The sequence below is a fragment of the Equus asinus genome, chromosome 4 (assembly GCF_041296235.1).
Source record: "Equus asinus isolate D_3611 breed Donkey chromosome 4, EquAss-T2T_v2, whole genome shotgun sequence".
NCBI lineage: Eukaryota > Metazoa > Chordata > Mammalia > Perissodactyla > Equidae > Equus > Equus asinus.
The window spans coordinates 116,628,860-116,643,470 of NC_091793.1; the positions used below are offsets into that span (position 1 = coordinate 116,628,860).

Below are 14,611 nucleotides of genomic sequence, written 5' to 3' on the forward strand. Positions count from 1 at the left end.
TCCTATGATGGTGGATGACTAAAGATATCATTCTAAATTTACAGTCCTGTTACTGCAATGACCTCGGTGAAGTCAGCAGTTTCAACTGGCACTACAGAGATCTGCTTTTGGAATAACAAAATCCCATCTCAGCTAAACCCTGGTTTAAAGCAGCACGAAAATCAGAATCTTCCAACATGCTTAACTTGAAAAAAGACTGTCTGAACTGGAGAAGTCCAGCTGTTAATTACAAAATGCTCTTCTCAGCCCTCCTCCCCAGACAAATCCACCTTATATTCTCCTTGGCACATGAACTTGTTGTCTACATGAGCCAGTTGAGATTAGAAGGTAACTTTTAATCATTCTCATCCTTGGGGAGCAGGAAGAAAATGTCACAAAAGAGCCTGTGTGAATCGTAAATAAAGCCCTTATCAGTGAGAATGCAAAGACGGTATGGAAAAGCCCTGGGAGCGAGTATCTGCGAGTGCACTATACCCGGTACACGCACAGTTATGGGTCGACCGCTGCAGAGGTTGTGGGTCAGAGTTCTGTTGTCATATATGGTCTGGCCGTTGTCTGTGCTTTCAGTCTCTCAACATGAAAACCAGAATATTAAAGCAAACGAACAAAAGATTCAATTCTGCTGAAGAGGCATCAGCAGTTACTTGAAAAGTTAGTTGTTATTTTTAGAACCTCATGCCTGAAGATGATGATTTAACACATACAGCAGCAGGAGGTGCGTTTGTTGTTGCTGGTCTTTGTTATTGAGGCATAATTGACACATGACATGATATTAGCTTCAGGGGTACAACATAATGATTCAATATTTGTATAAATCGTAAAATGATCACCACAAGCCGTCTAGTTAACATCAGTCACCATATATAGCTACAAATTTTTTTTTCTTGTGATGAGAACTTTTAAGATCTACTCTGTTAGCAATTTTCAAATATGCAATACAGTATTGCATAGTCACCACACTGTGCATTACATCCCCATGACTTATTATTTTATAACTGGATATTTGTACCTTTTGAACCCCTTCACTCATTTCACCCAGGCCCCTCTAACACTGAACTTTGGAATATCTAGACTTGAAAAATGAGTCTTTTGATGGAACTCCTATTTTTAATTGATAAATTTATATTCTTTATTTGAATAAGGAACAAGAATATGCAATGGTTTTGCAGTATCTAAATTTGGCAAAATATTCAAAAGAATCATAAATAGAGAAAATTTGACATATTATGTCTTTACAACCTATTTGTTGCTTAAGCTATCTGATTGATGGCAAAGGGACAGTACCTGTGAAAATATTTGGGCTGAAATTTTACACACTTCACAACAAAAAAGCATTAGGTTTTAGAATATCCTGTATTTAGCAGAATTTGCCCCAAATTTCCCAAGTACCTTAGCACTTAGAGAGATAGTAGTTTCTCAGTTAAAAATATTATGGTCTACTGAGAAGAAGTAATTGAAGATGTCAACAATTGTAAATTTATTTACCATAAACTGCAACTTCAAAGATTACTGCAGGTAATTTAAGAAAAAAAAATAATAAGATCATACTAAAAAATATACACTTTGGAAAATGCCAGTGACATAGTATTAGAGAGAGATGGCTAAGAACTTGATTATGTACACAAACACACATGCACTAAAAAAATTATTCTGCTGTTTTTTGTAATGCTCAGATAATATGAAAAAGCTTGAAAACTTTTTTGTTTTGCAGTACTTAGATACATATTTTACTTTTTAGAAATAAGACTTTTAAAAAATAATCTAGATTTTTATTTTTAAAGAGAATTTTATCTTTAAAAATTGTTTTTTATAAGGAATTTTAATATCACAGAAAAATACTATTTATAATAAGAAAAAAAACAGCATATAACTTTGCACATATAATTTGATCAAATATGCTTTTAAAAATTGAAAAAAGGAGCCAGCCCCGTGCCCAAGTGGTTAAGTCCGTGCGCTCCGCTATGGCGGCCCAGGGTTTCACTGCTTCGGATCCTAGGCGCAGACATGGCACCCCTCATCAGGCCACGTTGAGACAGGGTCCCACATGCCACAACTAGAAGGACCTACAACTAAAAAAAATATATATATATACAACTATGTGCTGGGGGGATTTGGGGAGAAAAAGCTGAAAGAAAAAAAAGAAAAAAGAAGATTGGCAACAGCTGTTAGCTCAGGTGCCAATCTTTAAAAAAAAAAAAAATTGAAAAAAGACCTCCTGGAAGTAAATGCACTAAAATATTCACTATGATTTTCTTGGGGTGGTGAGATTATTTTTTGAAAATTGTTTTTGAGTAGAACTATTTTATAGGTCAACCAATACAATAAAATGAACTTGCTGGTCAATAAATAAATATTTTTAAAATATATATAATTGTAATTATTTTTAGCAACCCCTTCTCTAATGTGTCCTGTTCTGGAAAATAAATTAAGCAGTGACCCTACATACCTATATCCCCCTCTTCTTACAAAATTCGGTTTCTTAAAGCCTCCTCTTCCTGATGGTCATCAGTTCTCCCACGGTTTACACCTAAGGAGAGGACTTTTAAAATACAAGGACACTACAACTCAACAATGACAAAACCACCTGATTAAAAAATGGGTAAAGGACTTGAATAGATATTTCTACAAAGAAAGTATACAAATAGCCAACAAGCACATGAAAGATGCTCAACATTGCTAATCATTAGGCAAACGCAAATCAAAGCCACAGCAGAGATCATATCACACCCATTAGGATGGCTAATATTAAAACAAAAACAGAGGGGCTGGCCCTGTGGCCAAGTGGTTAAGTTCACACACTCTGCTTCGGTGGCCCAGGGTTTCACCTGTTCCGATCCTGGGCATGGACCTAGCATGTTGAGGCGGCATCCCACATGCCACAACGAGGAGGACCCACAACTAGAATACACAACTGTGTACTGGGGCGATTTGGGGAGAAGGAAAAATGAAAACAAAAACAAAACCAGAAATGAGTATTGGTGGGGATGTGCAGAAATTAGAACCCTTGTGCACTACTGGTGGGAATGTAAAATGGTGTAGCTGATCTGGAAAACAGTATGGCGGTTCCTCAAAAAATTAAAAATTGAACTACTATATGACCCAGCAATTCCACTTTCGGGTATATACCTGTACAAGTTTGCTCAGGCTGCCGTAACAAAATACCATAAACTGGGTGTCTTAAGCAACAGAAATATATTTTCTCACAGTTCTTGGCTTCCAACATCAAGATGTGGGCAGGTTTGGCGTCTTCTGAGGCCTCTCTCCTTGGCTTGCAGATGGTCACCCTCTTGCTGTCTCTTCACATGGTTGTCCCTCTGTGTGTGCAGGCACCCATGGTGTCTCTCAGTATGTCCAAATTTCCTCTTTTATAAGGAAACCAGTAAGATTGGATTAGGGTCCACCCTAAAAGCCTCATTTTAACTTAATCACCTCTTTAAAGGCCTTATCTTCAAGTACAGTCATCACGGTCTGAGACACTGGGGATCAGGACTTCAACACATGAATTTGGGGGGGGACACAATTTAGCCCCTAAAAATGCCCAAATAATTGAAGTCAGGGTCTCAAAGAGTTATTTGTACCCCTACCTTCATAGCAGTATTGGTCACAATAGTCAAAAGGTGGAAATAATCAAGTGTCTATTGCAAGAAGAATGGATAAACAAAATGTGGCATATACATACAATGGAATATTATTCAGCCTCAAAAAGGAAAGAAATTCTGAGACATGTTAGAACATGGATGAACCTTGGAAACATGTTAAGTGAAATAAGCCAGTCACCAAAGGACAAATACTGTACGATTCTACTTACATGAGGTACCTAGAATAGGCAAATTCATAGAAACAGAAAGTACAAGGGTGGCTCCCAGGGGCTAATGGGAGTGGGAACGAGGGGGGGGGTTAATGTTTTGCAGGAGAAAAAGAGTTTCAGTTTTGCAAGAGAAAAAGAATTCTGGAGACAGGTTGCACGACAAGGTGAATGTACTTATCCCTACTGAACTATACATCTAAAAATTGTTAAGATGGTAAGTTTTATGATACATGCACTTTACCAGAATTTAAATTTTTTTAATTAAAAAAATGACATAGACATATACACATATTGTACCATTGTTAATTTCCTTGTTTTGATATTACACTATATTCATGTAAGATGTAACCATTTACAGACACTGGGTCAAAGGTACAGGGGACCTCTCTGTATTATCTTTGCAACTTCCTGTGAATCTATGAGTACTTCAAAGCAAAAGGTTTTCTAAAATTGCATTGTTGTGTAAAAAAAAAGTAAGGAAGTTATAGACTGACAATTTAATCTCTCGGACCAGGATAACAGAACTTCATGGAGACGAAGATTAAACAGCCTGTTTAACCACAGCCTGCCCATGAGGGTAACTTTGATTGGAAAGAAGCTCACAGGCTGGGACCCAGCAGGACCAAGTACCCCACGTAACGACTGTTACAAGTTACTAGCCTTCGAGGGAAGTTGAATTAACAAGCTTTCCTTTTGGCACTGGGGCCTTGGTAATGGCTTCCTATTAGGTAGTTTCCAATACAATGCCCCTGCATGTCAAATGACCCATTTGCCCAACAGTAAGCCGTGAAACAGAGCCCCAAATATGTCCTTTCAATGGCATATGGGAGTGAAGGCTCCCCGGGATCATCCAGGGTAATCTACTTCAACTTGCTGCTTATTCTTGATTCAAAGTCCCAGATTTCCTGATGATGCATGTTAACTTGCAGACTTTTTTCTGGCAGAAGTGCAAATTTCTGTCTAGTGGAACAGATAACCCGGAAGGTTATAGTTTAGCCAGTTTTGTATCTCACCTAGCAATCTTATTCTCCTATAAATACACACCCCAGCTCCACAAACGCTCTTTGGACTGGGCAGGGCATCTTACTGGTTTCCTCATTACTTAATGAGCTGAATAAAATCTTTGACATGTGTTCGTTATGTTTGCATGAGTTAAGACTTCACCTTTTGAACATTATCTTTAAACGAGCACAGAGGGGTAAAGTGACTTGGCTGATCAGGAAGCATGGTGAGAAGAACACGGGCTTTGTGTTAGCTCAGCCTTTGAGCCCAGGTTCAGGTTCTTAGCAGATTTTAATTCTGGATAAATCACAATCTCTCTAAACTTCATATTACTCAAAAAAGGGAAATAATATCACCAATCTTGCAGAGTTTCTATAAAGACTAAACACAATGTTACAGCACATAGCACTTTAGTATTTGATAAATGCTATTATTATAATTTTGTCCTCCGCCTCCTCATCACTATTAATCATAATTGACCTAAAAAACAGATTTCTTGACTCTCAAACCAGAGCTCTTTCTAGTTTCAAAAGGTATCTGTGTGGTTATCAACTTATACAGTAATGCTGTATCAAAGAGACAAACTTTTAAGCGACTCCACATTTTTGCTTTCATCCAAATAACATTACCTAAGCTATAGATTTCTGAGTGCCTCCATGACAAAGGGACATACCAGGATTACACAGTTTAAAAAGAGTCATATGTAATAAATAAATAACTACTATTCCTGTCCACTAGGTGGGGTGCTCATCAGCCATTCGTTCAGTGTAGACTGAGGTCACATTTTATGCACACTGGAATCATGTGAATTTTCAATAGTACAATGTAACTGATATGCAATTTGAAATAATGCAGATGCTCACAAAATTGAAAAATACTCATCAAGAATTCCATAACTTCAAAGGAGGCAGCCTTAGTGAATTGTAAAATGGGGCAGCACTCAGCCAACAAACGAAAATAACAGCGCCCTTTGTCAGCATCTTCAGGGATGCATCCATGGCATAAAAAGCAGACACTCTGCTCAGAGAATCACCCTCTCTAGTCAGTTCTTAGCTTTGTATCCAGTTTACCCTTATACATTCAACCCTTTACCTACATGACCAAAAACTCGTTTCCCAATTTGTGACCATTCAGAACGAAGCTTCAATTAAACTTCAGGGCTCCTAGTGTCATGGGACCCTTCCAAGGCCCTGGGAGGGGCCCTAGAAAGGTGTTCATAGTTCACGCTTTTGTAAAATTTGCAAAACAAGATGTTTTAAGTGGAATTTGTTAGTGAGGAGTCCAGCTGCTAGCCAAAACCTATGTGTAGTTTTTACAGCCTGGCCATAGGCGATTACAAGGGGAGAGCTGCCCTCCCCAGCGCCAGTCTCTGCACAGCCAGGGCTCTGCAGTCTGCAGGGGGATTTGCTGTCAAGGTCTCAGGCCCTCCTGGCCAGTCTCGCTCTTCTTCACAGCTGCCTTCCGAGCCCAGGTGCCTCCATTCAGAAGCCTTTATGGGGAGGCGGTGCTTCCTCAGGTGACTCGCCAACGACATCCTTACGGTGGAGGGAGGAAGTGTGACGACACCTTTCCCCCACTCTGACTCAGCACACGTCATAATAATAATTATCTAATAATATTTTGCCATGTACATGAGGCTTTTCTAAACCAGGCAGCCACCAGCCAACTGTAAATGGATGAATGAGCCTAGCCCCAATCAGTCAAATGTGGCCAAGACCAGAACTGCCCAGCAAACCCAAGCACTCCTGAGCTAAATAAATGGTTATTGTCTAAAGGGTCTAAGTTTTGGGGGTAGTTTGCTACGCAGCCAAAGCTAACTGATAAATGAATAGAGAGGCAGAAGCAAGCCTGTAGAAAATTCTTCCAAATCCTATCATTCACATATGAAAAAACGTTGGTAGAACTTTTCTCAAATTTGACCACAATCCCAAAAAATGCATTACATTATTGATAATGAGTTTTGAAGCTGAAAGAAACTTCTATCAATAATAAAAAAATACAATTTGATCAAACTATCAATAATAAAATCAAGTTTCATTCTGTCTCCATAGAAAATATTATAAAACCATCCATTGTTTTTGTGTAAAACAAACCATATGGAGAGCATATAAAAAATATTTAGCTCAAAACTTGGCAGGGGGTATTACATAGGTGTGTCAGCCAACTAATTCACAAAAATATTACATACTTTTTCTGATTTTGTGGTACTTAGTTAAAATTTTTTTAAATTTTAATTTACTGTGATTTCTATTCTCATTTTAAATAAATTTAACTTTCATACCTAATTTGGTATTTGTAACTTTTTTTAAGACTGGGTCCTCCAAACTGTATTAGCTTCAGATCCTGCAAAACCTGGATCCAGCCCTGACCTTGCCTCACCCAACTTGGTTGGTGTTGACCTCTCTGGCAGGGCTTACCTCAGCCTGCCCTGAGAGACAGACTCATAATAACTATCTTTAAAAAGATGCAGGTCTGACCTGAGGAAAGATGAGACTTGTTCTCTGATTCACAGAGCACAGGAATCATCCATGAGTAGAAATTACTGATTTTTTACTCTAAGAAGGGTTTACTATCTTAAAATTCTTTTCATTCAACTATGCTGGAGGAAAGACTGACTTCTCTTTCTATTCTTGCTATAGAAATTGTTACAAAACTGTGGTCATTCAGCGGGTTGTCTCTGTGAGGGTTCAAGCCTGGAAGATTTGTTGGGGTGTGGTAAAGCGGAACCCAAACACCAGATGGGGATTGAACCTGAGAACCTTTAAGTTAATAATTAAGACTGCTGGCTCGGAAATAAAACATACTTGGTCCAAATGCCAGTTCTGCCATTTGCTATCTATTATGTATAATTTTTTTTAATCTTTACCCCATAAGAGTTAGATACTACATACTGTTGTTACTCTCATTGTAATTGGAGTGTTCAGTCATTTATATTTAATGTAAATATTGATATGGTTGGATTTAGCTCTATAATTTTATTATGTGTTTTTTACTTGTCCCATTTGTTTTCCATCCTCTGTTCCTCCTTTCCTTCTTTTAGGTTAATTGAACATCTGGCCAAATACTAAGCTGCACACGTGCAAGGTGAGACCCTGCTAGGTCCAGCAGAGGACAGCTGCTGGGGAGCAGGAAGCTGAGTACTGATTCCAGGGGTTCTCCAGTGCTGAAAGACACAGGCATTGGGAACAGCCAGAATGGAGAGACCTCACAGAACACCCCAGGCTCTTAGTTGGCATCCTAGAGGGAACATGCTTTAGGAGTAGGGCTACTGTAGGCTTTAGCAAAGGGCTTTTTCAGATCCATGATAACAAAGCTTTACAACAGCCTCAAGAGAATACAGGTGATCCATCAGTAAATTAACTGCTCAAGTCTGCCCGAAAAATTAACTGTTAGTTCTAGCCAACACCTGGCGTGGGCCATTGACCTCCCAATCCTTTGGCCATTTTTTTATGTAGTAATTAAGTGAGCAGCTCTGAAGTCAGACTGCCTGGGTTTGAATTCCAGCTCCAACTCTTAAACAGCTGTGTGATTTTGGATGCCTTTCTTTCCATTCCTCAGTTTCATCATCTCAAGTATAAGAGTGATTGACTTCCGCTTCTCGCATGATAGAATAACTTTCTGGGCTAGCCCTCCTGCTGTAGACAACTACAAAACTGTACAAAAGACACAAGACAGGCCTTGCTTTCTCAAGGACCAGGGAGCCATTCTTTTGAAACGTAATCATCAAGAAGGATAGGGCCCCTGCTTCCCAGGCTCTGTGAGAGAGTAGGGGCCTATCTTTAATAAGTGTCAGTCAGCAAACACAGATGGCTTAATCGCACTCTTCAATGTGGTTGGCTTTGCACACTCAGCTTTGGCGGCCTGGGGTTTCACTGGTTGGAGTCCTGGGCGTGGACATGGTGCTGCTCATCAGGCCACGTTGGGGAGGGTCCCGCATGCCACAGCTGGAGGGACCCACAACTGAAATATACAACTGTGTACTGCGGGGGGGAGAGGGGTGGGAGAAAAGGGAAAAATAAAATCTTAGGGAAAAAAAAATGGCTTTAATGGGGATTGCCTGGTGGTGCAGCAGTTAAGTGCAAACGTTCTGCTTCAGGGGCTCGGGGTTCACTGGTTTGGATCCTGGTTGCGGACATGGCACCGCTTGGCAAGCCATGCTGTGGGAGGCATCCCACATATAAAGTAGAGGAAGATGGGCATGGAAGTTAGCTCAGGGCCAGTCTTCCTCAGCAAAAAGAGGAGGATTGGCAGCAGTTAGCTCAGGGCTAATCTTCCTCAAAACAAAACAAAAACCTACCTTTATTCATTAGAAATGTAAAGCAAAACAAATAAAATAATCCAAACAATCAGGCATAGATGGGTACTCCTATCAATTTCTGAATTTCAAGTTAATAAACACTGTGCAGTAACACACCCACCTGGCCATAAATGAGATTGCAGCAGAATGAAGGCACAAGTTCGGGAATAGGAGTGAAAATATTTGTAATAGAACCCAGCACTTAACCTACCATCTAATTCTTAATTCTTAATCTACCACCCAATGAGCTGTAAATTTTGATTGTATTAAAAAATGTATAATGCAGGCATCTTTAAGCCCATGCCTTTTCTTGGTTTTAGCCCATATACTTGAAAACAATTTGCCTCTGTCTTCTGCCTCTTTTATCTGAGATATATGGAAATCTTTTTAACTTCAGTTATATCTACTAGCACAAAATGCAATAGACGCATTGCAGTTATCCACTCACTCTGATCAGCACAGGAAGAACTAGCTTGTTTGCGTCTTCTTTCAACGACATCCAACTCTTGCCCCAGACCAAACAAATGAGAAACAAACATATATTCCATTCCATCGACTTGACCTCTCTGATGTTCAGATTGACTGAGTAGCAGCTGCCAGATCGCACTGCACATGGCCCCTTTGATAAATCCTAACCTAAAAACATTACAAAGAGAAATGAAGAAATCAGGAAATGGTAGATTAAACATAATAAATGTGAGACTTGGTTGATTGTTATCTTCCAACAAGCCCAAACTTCCCTGTTTTGATACCAGCTTTATCTGTGGCAGAAAGCCATCATGGTCTATCTGTAAATAATGCTGAATATGTTGTCACGCCAGTAAAATGTACAGAGTGGAGCACATCTTCAATAATTTCCACAAGTTGACAATTTAGGTAAAGCTGTACTTCAATGCAACAAAATAAATTCATTTTTCCCCAATCTATTAAGAGCTGCTGCTTAGTTCTAACACTGGGAGTTTTCAGGTTTGGAGCCTATACTTTCTAGGACTCATATCACAATATGGGCTTTTTCGTAATTTTAACTGAACTCTGGGCCTTGCAGTGTAGTTATTCTAGATGTAGTCTTACTTGTGGTGGGCTTTGTCCTCAGATCAGGATCATTTCTTTTTTTTTCAAGATTTTCTTTTTCCTTTTTCTCCCAAAGCCCCCTGGTACATAGTTGTGCATTTTTAGTTGTGGGTCCTTCTAGTTGTGGGATGTGGGACGCTGCCTCAGCATGGCCTGATGAGCAGTGCCATGTCCGCACCCAGGACTGGAACCGGGGAAACCCTGGGCTGCCGAAGCAGAGTGCATGAACTTAACCACTCAGCCACAGGGCCGGCCCCCAGGATCATTTCTATTTCATTTCTTACATATCCTTTTGGACGTCAAGAGGAATCTTTTCAAAATGCAAATACGCCCTGCCATGGGAGCAGAGACACACCACCCACAGAGACCTGCACAAGAAAAACCAGCTACAAATTCCTAACCAGTCCTTTCTCTAGAAATTTTAATAAATGGCAAAGATATATTATCTAAAGAGAAACCAGAGTATTTCAGAGTTGTAATTTTGTACGATTTATAAATTACATGATTTATCTGACTTTTCTATTAATATCTTTCCTCACTAAACTGTAACTCTATATCTCAGGTCGGGCTCTGCAGGGAGCAGACTCTGAAAAGGAGGCAGTGGTCAGGAGGTTTATTAGGTAATGTGGAACCTGACTGGCCCCTTGGAACTGTTCCAAATTGGAGCAAGAGGGTCAGGTCTTTGTTGGCCAGTCACTGGATGCAGGCTGCCCAGAAAGGAGGATTTGACCTTGGACGAAGTGAATCTTTTCAACTGAGGAAATTCTGAAGCGGGCTGATAGCCAGGGCCAGCCAGCTTCATAGATGTGAGACTTACATAGTCACACAGGGCCCCATGCTTAGAAAGACTCCACACTTAGTTTAATACTCAGCTGTCTCTGCCTTAAAATTCTTGATAACTTTTGAACAAGGAGCCCTATATTTTCATCTTGCACTAGGTCGTACAAATGATGTAACTGGTCCTGCTGACAGCTGAGGGCTGCCTGCTCGCAGCACTCCCTGTGGCAGGGGTGATAAGTCTTTCAGTCCTGAAGTGGGGTCTGGGAGCCAGACCACAGTGTTCACTATAATCCACCTCTTGCATTGCTTGGATCCACTTCTGTGCACAAGTTCTGCGAGCATTCTCCAGGATTCCAGGTAGCCTCTTTCCCTAGAGGGAACTTCTAAGAAGAAAGTTTGTGGAGTGAACTACAGGTCCCCACCCTGAAACCGAAGTCTTGGGGCTATAACTGATAATCATCATCTTTCTCCTTTACTATTGATTTCAGGTTTTCTTCACCATTAGCCAGCACTTTTGCTGGTCTCAGTGACTTACTAGAGATGAATCTAGCCCTTAATCCTTAGAGGTTCTGAGTCTCTGGTCCCATGATCTTTTAGGCTTATCATGGCACTACACTTGCCCATTTATAATCAGAATTGGACAAGAGAGTACCAAGAAGTGCCCAAGCGGATTGCCTGGGTACCAACATATTTCTCCTTGCTCCTACTGTGTAACAGTAGCCCTACGTCCTCTTCATGATCAGATCAATTATCCCTGCCATGATGGTGACTCCTCTTTTTGCCTGCTAGTTTCTTGGCAAAAGGAAGCTGAAGTACCCAGACAGTACGCGTAGCTTGTAGTTCAATGATATCCTTTCTGGGTCTGCTTGCGGAAGAGTTTCACCTTTGGGAAGCAGGACCTCTAAACTGCAGAGCCCAGAGTTGTAGAGACAGGAAATACAAATTCTCCACTGGCAATTACAGTAAACAGGGCAACTCTCGCTTCCACTCCTTGATTCTTGGATGCACGTGTTCTACATATTCACACAGCACTGTATCGAGGTCATTAATGTAAAGCCTAGACTTCACCTTGGAGAATGGCGCCCAATTTAGTTATGCCTTCAACAACCTGTTCCATTACCCTACTAGGCTAGAAGCTTCTGGGAGATGCATTATGTAATGTAACAAGTAGAGCCCATGGTCATTAGCCCACTCTCACACCTCCTTTGCTCTAAAGTGGGTCCCATGTGATTGAAAGAGCCTGAAACTCCTCACTGATGCTGGCTGAGGTCCTGTAGATAAGAAAGGTGAACTACCTGAAACACATCTATTCCTGTCAAATTGAATCACTACCCCTTGCTGGGACCATTGTAAGTCAACATGCCACCAAGTGGCTGATGGTTTCCTTAAGGAATGGGGACTCAGCATTGGTATCTGTTGTTGGCAGGCTGAACATTCAGCGGTGGTTGTAACTAGATCAGCTTTGGTATGTGGGAACCAATCCCATTGGGCCCATCTGTAGCCTCCAATCCCGCCACAGTGGTTATTCCAGTGCCAGATGCTGGATGATGCCCAAGTCATTTTGTCAGCTTGGTTGTTCAGGGCCTCTTCCACCATGGATACTTTATGGTATGAGTCATTATGCAGTACAAAGTCCTTCACACTTTATGCACATCCACATATCTTTATCTCAAGATCATCTTGTCCCCAATCCTCTGGTCTCTTTCTTTCAAGGCCCCTGACTAGCTGGCCAAGCCAGTTGCCACTATTTAAGTATATTCTAATCTTGGGCCACTTTCGACACAAATGGATGGCAAAGGGTATCACCTGAAACTCTGCCCTTTGGGAGGACTTCCCTTCATCACTATTTTTCAAAGCCACTCCTGAGTAGTATAGCCATCATCTATTTTCAGTTTGTACCCATGTACTGGCCTTACCCATCCATGAGGCGAGTTCAGGCATTTTTCTCTTCCATCCATTGGCCACACAGAATCAGTGGCAATAGGTGTGAGCTGAGGGTGAGGCACTTCTGCCACAGTGGTAAATGACATTTGGGCTACCTGCTTGTGTAACATACTGTGCCCTCTGACCATATTTGTGTTTGATCCTAGAAGTATATTCCATCCTCCAGTGGAAGACTCTACCCATGGTACATGACTCTACCCAACTTTATGAACTGATGGGACTGACGGAACCCAGCTCATTATCCATGGTTTTGGCTACACGGCAACTGAGCATCCCATCGTCAGGTGCTACATATCTACCAAGTAGCACACAGAAGCTGTTTGTTCAAAGGTGTTTACTTCTCTGCTACAAATGTCATGGCCTTTATCCAGAACCCTTGGAGTCTGCATTGTGACTTTCCCATTGGAACTCATCATAAACTCCACAAAGCATCTTTTCTCACTACTGATGCATCGAACACAACAGGCATAGTTGCTTGTTCAGCCTATTTGGGAAGCTCATCTAACACAGTTATCAGTACAACCAATTAGATTGGTAAAGAGCCTTAACAAAATGCTCTTCAAAACACTTGATGGTGCAGCTAACTCCCTAGAAAATCTGGACAGTCCGACAGAGGTGACATTTGAATAGTATCTTAAGGATGCATGTTTCCTCCAGAGTCAGAAGCAGGAAAACCAGAGAGCAGGAAGAGCACAACTTCTGGGCATCTTATATTCAGATCTAATCATTTTATCAATACATTTGAATTGTTTAGAACCAAATTATATTGTCCTTTCCCCCCTCTTCTTCCAGTGCCTTATGAAATCTGCCCCTAATTCATCCTCTTCAAAGTTGGCATTTTAAAATCATCTCTAGAGTGAGTCCACTCTGCCCTTTCTATATCCCAGGACATTCATAAAAACCTAACAGTTTAATTGCAATGACCCACAAGCTCCTGTTTAGGTCTAAACTTTGATTCTAGTCTTTTGTATCCCTTAACCTCATCCCAAAAAACCTAAAATTCCATGATTTAATCAACATCTATGGCTTATGTGAAACTAAGTTAAATGCTCTTTAGAATTTTAAGTAAGTTACTTGCACTGGGTGTTCCCTTTATTATGTACTTTTAGGTTTCTCAAAGCATTCCACCCAGGTATAATTTTTTTCCCAGACACAAAAATACTTGTTACACACTTCCTGCTGGATAAACACTGGAGACTGTCAAACCTACCTTTATCATTCAGAGCTCTCTTCCTCTCTGAGTTCTTCCCTGAGCTCCAGCACTGGCCTGAGACTTCCACCTAATCCACAAAGGTAGCACTATCGGCTGGCGCTGATGGACAGACTTGAGGCATTACAGGATGACATATGGAAACATAAAAGGCAAGATTACAATTTGCTCATGAGACTTCTTTCCTAACTTTTTAATCGCACTGCTTTGTTTGAAATGTTTTTGTAAGTGAATTGAGCCTAGTGGAAAGTTTGTTTTTGTAATTCTGCTAATGCTTTTCAACTACTAATTCACCTCTGACTGGTTATATCAGAGAAAAAGACAACATTCCATAAGCTTGGAGAATATGGAAGTGATTCATCACGTATATATTTGTAAATTTTTGCTTAGGCCACAGGTTTTTTTACCTTGACTTTCAGAAGTAAACTAGAGATACGTAAATAACAGAACATCCAAATTACAACGTTACTCACAAGAACGGCTAAAAAGAATGGGGCCA

At 40.6% G+C, this 14,611-nt stretch overlaps 1 long non-coding RNA gene across 1 annotated transcript; it reads right to left on the reverse strand.

Moving 5' to 3' along the window:
- Window positions 1-1,464: 1,464 nt before the first annotated feature.
- Window positions 1,465-14,482, reverse strand: LOC139045129 (uncharacterized). The gene is made up of 5 exons (XR_011502878.1): window positions 14,113-14,482; window positions 9,556-9,743; window positions 3,205-3,362; window positions 2,447-2,527; window positions 1,465-2,069 (listed from the first exon to the last, which is right to left on the reverse strand). It is a non-coding gene; the product is annotated as an uncharacterized lncRNA (long non-coding RNA).
- Between the last annotated feature and the right edge of the window lie 129 nt (window positions 14,483-14,611).